Raw genomic sequence first — 6321 nt, forward strand, 5'->3', positions numbered from 1 at the left:
AGAAACCTAGTAGTTCGAAGCGTCTCGATTACCTTAATCTAGAAAGTCCGGCTTTTGAAGAGTCTGTTTTTGAACGTTCTTTGACTGAGGAGAGAATCCTGTTGCTCCGATAGCGCCAGAAATGGCAACTTTGAAAGCTTTGTTGAATCCAACTAGGACTACCCGTCCTTCGTGTATTAAGTTAGCTGAAACGGAGGCACCCTATGAACTGAAACCTGGGACCTTACAGATGCTCCCAATCTTTTTAGGGAAAGAAAATGAAAACCCTTATTACCATGTTAGGGATTTTGAGGAAATTTGTAGTACTCTAAGAATTAGAGGCTTAGATGATGATGCTTTGAAACTTAGGTTATTCCCATTTTCCCTGAAAGATAAGGCCAAGTCGTGGCTGTATAGTTTGGACTCCGAGTCAATTGAGACATATGAACAACTTACATCTGCCTTTTTCAATAAGTTTTTCCCTAGGCACAAAACATCGTCTATTAGGACGCAAATATGCACATTTTCACAACAAGAGGGAGAATCTTTATATAGGTATTTGGAAAGGTTCAATGATTTATTATCCCAGTGTCCTCATCATGGTTTAGAAAAGGTTAGGCTAGTTCAGATCCTTTATGAGGGTTTAGATTATTCCACAACGACCATGGTTGAGTCTCTATGCACTGGTGGATTTGAAAACCAAACTGTTGATGCGGCGATGGAATTTTTTAATGAAATCGCCGAAAAAACCCAGCAATGGGAAAATAGTAGGGCACCCCAGAAAACAATTCTTTTAAGTAGAGGAAACGTTAATAGGGTAGAAGGAGGCTATGAATCAGATGCCAAAATTGCTGCTATAGCAAAAATTAGAAGCCTTAGAAGTGGGCCAGACTAGTGGTAGAGTGGAGCCTTTTTGGGAAGGCCAGAATATTGAAGAGCAGGCCAATGCTCTTTATAATAACACTAGATTTGATAACCGTCAAAAGATTGACCCATATTCAGAAACCTATAATCCTGGTTGGAGAAACCATCCGAACCTTTCGTGGTCTAAGGGCCAAAGTCAAGGTCAGTTTAGTAATTCTAATGCTCCCCCAGGTTTTGGCTATACTAAGAATCCTTCAGGACTAGCTCAGTTTCAGAATCAGTCAGATAAGAAAATCCTAAGTTTAGAGGAATCTCTCGCCTTGTTAACTCAGCAAACTGCAAAATTCCAGTTATCCGTAGAACAGAGTCTACAAGCTAGTAACAGGATAGGACAAGAAAATAGTCAGGCTATTTCCGAGTTAAAAACCCAGGTTGGTCTGATAAGTGATTCTTTGAGAGAAAAAGGTAAGTTTCCTAGTCAAACACAACCCAACCCTAGAGGAGTTCATGAATTAGGTGCAAAACCATCGAATCAATTGAATGTGTTAGAACCCTTAGAAGTGGTAGAGTTGTAGACAATAAGGTAACCATGCCCGATAGTGAACATACTGTAGTTCACCCCTCAGGATCTCACCTCTCAGGACCAGTAGCTGAAGAGACTGATAAAGTTTCTGATGATGTGAATTCGGTTCCTGAAAGGTCTGATTTTAGGCCTAGAGCCCCATTTCCTCAGCTATTAGTACCAACAAAGAAGGAATCGAACTTTAATGACATAGTGGAGGTTTTTAAGCAAGTTACCATAAACCTTCCCTTATTAGATGCAATTAGGCAAATTCCTGCTTATGCCAAGTTCCTTAAGGATATGTGTACGCGAAAGCGAAAACTTAGCGTCCATAAGAAAGCCTTTTTAGCTAGTCACGTAAGTTCAATCATTCAGAACACCACAACTCCAAAGTACAAAGACCCAGGTTCTCCTACCATTGCTTGCACAATAGGTAACTTCCGGGTAGAAAAAGCTTTACTTGACTTAGGAGCCAGTGTGAACTTACTGCCATTCCATGTATACTTACAGCTAGGACTTGGTGAAATGAAACCTACTCAGATGACACTGCAGTTAGCTGATAGGTCTGTTAAAATCCCTCGAGGTGTTATCGAGGATGTTCTTATTGAGGTCGACAAGTTTTTATATCCAGTGGATTTCGTGGTCCTAGATACCCAACCTGTCCCTGACCCAGAGAACCAGATACCTGTGATTTTAGGTCGCCCATTTTTAGCTACGTCTAAATGCGATCATTAACTGTCGAAATGGTGTGATGAGTTTATCTTTTGGTAATATGACTATGGAGATGAACATTTTTAATGTCAGTAAGCAACCTCATGAGCTAGATGACACATGTGTTGAGGAGGTGAACATGATAGAAGCCTTAGTTCAGGAGTCATTACCAAACATCTTGTCTGAAGACCCATTAGAAAGTTGTCTATCCCATTTTGGTTTAGATTTTGACGACGATAGCACTATTGAACAGGTGAATGCTCTATTAGATTCTACCCCTGTGTTAGACACTGATAGATGGAAAGCTAGGTTCGAACCGTTACCAGTTTCTGAGACTACCCTAATTCCTTCTTTAGAAGAGCCCCAAAGTTGGACCTTAAACCACTACCCGATACTCTAAAGTATGTGTTTTTAGGCCCATCTGAGACTTTACCTGTGATTGTAGCTTCCAATTTGGATAGTGATCAGGAAAGTAGGCTAGTAAATGTACTTCAAGACAATAAGGAAGCTTTAGGGTGGACTATAACATTAAGGGTATAAGTCCTACTGTGTGTATGCATCAGATTCATTTAGAGGAAGACTCCAAACCTTCTAGGGAGATGCAACGTCGACTGAACCCTAACATGAAAGAGGTAGTTCGAAAAGAGGTGCTTAAGTTGTTAGATGCGGGTATTATTTACCCAATTTCAGACAGTAAGTGGGTCAGCCCTGTTCAGGTTGTCCCCAAGAAATCAGGTATCACTGTAGTCCAGAATGATAATAATGAATTAATCCCAACCCGAGTGACCACGGGATGGCGTGTGTGTATTGACTATAGGAAATTGAACAAGGTCACAAGGAAGGATCACTTTCCCCTTCCTTTTATCGACCAAATGCTAGAGCGATTAGCTGGACATAGTCACTATTGCTTCTTAGATGGCTACTCCGGTTATAATCAGATCGTTATTGCCCCAGAAGACCAAGAGAAAACCACTTTTACCTGTCCCTTTGGTACCTTTGCGTATAGACGCATGCCTTTCGGGCTATGTAATGCCCCTGCAACTTTTCAGCGTTGTATGATGAGCATATTTTCTGATATGGTAGAACGGTTCTTAGAGGTCTTTATGGATGATTTTTCAGTGTTTGGTTCATCTTTCGATGAGTGCTTGCATCATTTGACATTAGTGTTGACTAGGTGTAAGGAAAAAAATTTAGTGCTTAATTGGGAAAAATGCCATTTCATGGTTAAATCAGGAATTGTTAGGGCACATCGTCTCTTCAAAGGGTATAGAGGTAGACAAAGCCAAAGTTGACCTTATTAAGACTTTACAGGTCCCAAAAACCGTAAAAGATATTAGGTCATTCCTAGGGCATGCAGGTTTTTACCGTCGATTCATTAAGGATTTTAGCTTGATTTCTAGACCTCTTTGCAATTTGCTTGCAAAAGATGTTAAGTTTGTCTTTGATGATGCTTGTTTAGAGGCTTTTGAGAAGCTTAAAACTTTACTCACTACTGCCCCGATAGTCCAGGCACCTAACTGGAACCTACCCTTTGAGATTATGTGTGATTCTTCAGATTATGCTATAGGCGTCGTTTTAGGACAACGAGAAAACAAATTACTTCATGTGATTTATTATGCTAGCAAAACTCTGAATGATGCCCAAATGAACTACACAACTACCGAGAAGGAACTTTTAGCCATCGTGTTTGCCTTGGATAAGTTTAGGTCCTACCTATTAGGTTCTAAGATCATAATCTATACAGATCATGCTGCTTTGAAATACCTTTTATCTAAGAAGGATACCAAACCTAGATTGATTAGATGGATCCTATTGTTACAGGAATTTTCCCCAGACATTAGAGACAAAAAGGGTGCAGAAAATGTAGTAGCAGACACTTGTCTAGGCTAGTTGTTAGTTCCCCTAGTGATTCCCTTCCTATAAGGGATAGCTTTCCTGATGAACAATTGTTCTCTGTTTCCCAATCACCTTGGTATGCAAATATAGTGAATTATCTTGTTACTGGTCGAACCCCTCAACATTGGGGTAAGCAAGATCGTTCTAGGTTTTTAGCCGAGGTTAAGCATTTCTTTTGGGACGATCCTTATCTGTTTAAGTATTGTCCGGACCAGATTATTAGGAGATGTGTATCTGAGAGTGACCAGTCTAGTATTATCTCCTTTTGTCATGAACATGCATGTGGGGGTCATTTTAGTGCTAAGAAGACTGCTGCTAAGATTTTGCAGTGTGGATTTTACTGGCCTTCGTTGTTTAAAGATTCCCATAGTCATTGTGTTTCTTGTGAGCGTTGCCAGAAGTTAGGAACCATTTCCCGTAGAAATATGATGCCTTTGAACCCTATTTTAGTGATTGAGGTCTTTGATGTGTGGGGCATTGATTTTATGGGTCCATTTCCTATTTCGTTTGGTTATCTTTACATACTTGTCGCTGTAGACTATGTGTCTAAGTGGGTTGAGGCGGTTCCGTGTAAACGAATGACCACAGGGTCGTAGTCCAGTTTTTGAAAGAGAATATACTTACACGTTTTGGTACGCCGCGAGCTATAATTAGTGATGGAGGTTCACACTTTTAATAGACCGTTTCTCTTTTAATGAAACAATACGGTATTACCCATAAAGTAGCAACCCCATATCACCCTCAGACTAGTGGTCAGGTAGAGGTTTCCAATAGGGAAATTAAACGTATTCTAGAGAAAACAGTTAATCCAAATAGGAAAGACTGGTCGTCGAGGCTTACTGATGCCTTATGGGCTTACCGTACTGCGTTTAAGACACCCATTGGAATGTCACCTTATCGTTTAGTGTTTGGCAAGGCATGTCACCTGCCTGTTGAGTTAGAGCATCGAGCCTATTGGGCTATTAAGAACTTAAACTTTTCACTTGACAAGGCAGGAGCTCAAAGAAAGCTCCAGCTCAATGAGTTGGACGAGATTCGTAGAGATGCATACGATAGTGCTAAGGAGTATAAGAACAAAATGAAACTTGTGCATGATAGGAATATTTTACGAAAGTCATTTTCTCCAGGTCAAAAAGTTCTTCTGTATGACACTCGTTTGCATCTATTCCCCGGGAAGTTGCGCTCTCGGTGGACCGGTCCTTTTGTGGTCCGTACTGTTTTTCCTCATGGCGCTGTTGAGATTGAGACACCAGATGGTAGTAGTTCTTCGAAGGTTAACGGTCAGCGATTGAAGCCCTTTTTAGAGCCTTTTCCTACAGGTGATGTTGAGGAGGTCCCTCTGGAGGACCCTGTTTACCTTGATTGACCATCGAGGCGATTTTGTATGTTGTATAATATTTTTGTAGGTTTTTGGTTACACTTCACCCAGGTACTATCTTTCCGACTTCTCTCTTTACTATTTCCTCATGTTACTTATATTTTTGGTACTGTTCTTTGATTAGAAACATTGAGGACAATGTTAGATTTAAGTTTGGGGATGGGGTAGAACTTTTTGTTACCTTTTCGTTGCAATAAATAAACTCCAGAGCCTAGAAATTTATCTCTATTAAGGATGGCACTAACCAATCTAAGTGGATGGAATCATTTTGGTTGTAGGAGTTGAGGAACCAATCTGACTAGATGGAAACATCTAAAGAGTCTATTCATAAAAGCACAAAGCTCGGGTGTTAGAAATAACATGATAGTTTCACCATATCTCGTTGAGTCCTTTTCAATTCTGTTTTTATTTTGTTTTGTTTTTAAACTATGTTTCTCTAAGTGATTAGGTGGGGCTTACGATTCAAGTTGTTACCAATGCTAGGGTGAATTAGAGTGATTGAGATACAAAAAAAAAAAGAGACCAGACCATGAGACCAACGAGAATAAATTCAATAAATTCGACCACTGGAACCCTTGTATATTACAGTTGTGTTGACCTAGAGTTAGGATTATCGACTACTGGTACCCTTGTATATGCCAGTGTGTTGATATTAGTCAGACCGGTATCTAAGTCCATTAGGATAGGTTCATTTTGGCGGAGGCCTTCAGGCAGATATGAGAAACACCGTTCACCTAGTAAACATCAAAACCATCTATGTTTTTCTATATCCATCTTCTTGATCTATCCATGTGATTAGTTTTGACTCCGGATATTGATGTCCATAGTGCGACTATATGAGTAGAGCTCTGTCACTTCATATAAATTTTATTATGCTTGAGTGCAAACTCGTGTACAAGAATTGGAATTTCGCATCAGGGTACTTCATCCT

The 6321-nt window shown here is 40.1% G+C and overlaps 1 pseudogene; it reads right to left on the reverse strand.

Moving 5' to 3' along the window:
* Positions 1-485: 485 nt before the first annotated feature.
* On the reverse strand, positions 486-585 carry LOC113354713 (annotated as a pseudogene).
* Between the last annotated feature and the right edge of the window lie 5736 nt (positions 586-6321).

The sequence above is a fragment of the Papaver somniferum genome, chromosome 2, assembly GCF_003573695.1.
Source record: "Papaver somniferum cultivar HN1 chromosome 2, ASM357369v1, whole genome shotgun sequence".
Taxonomy (NCBI): Eukaryota; Viridiplantae; Streptophyta; class Magnoliopsida; order Ranunculales; family Papaveraceae; genus Papaver; species Papaver somniferum.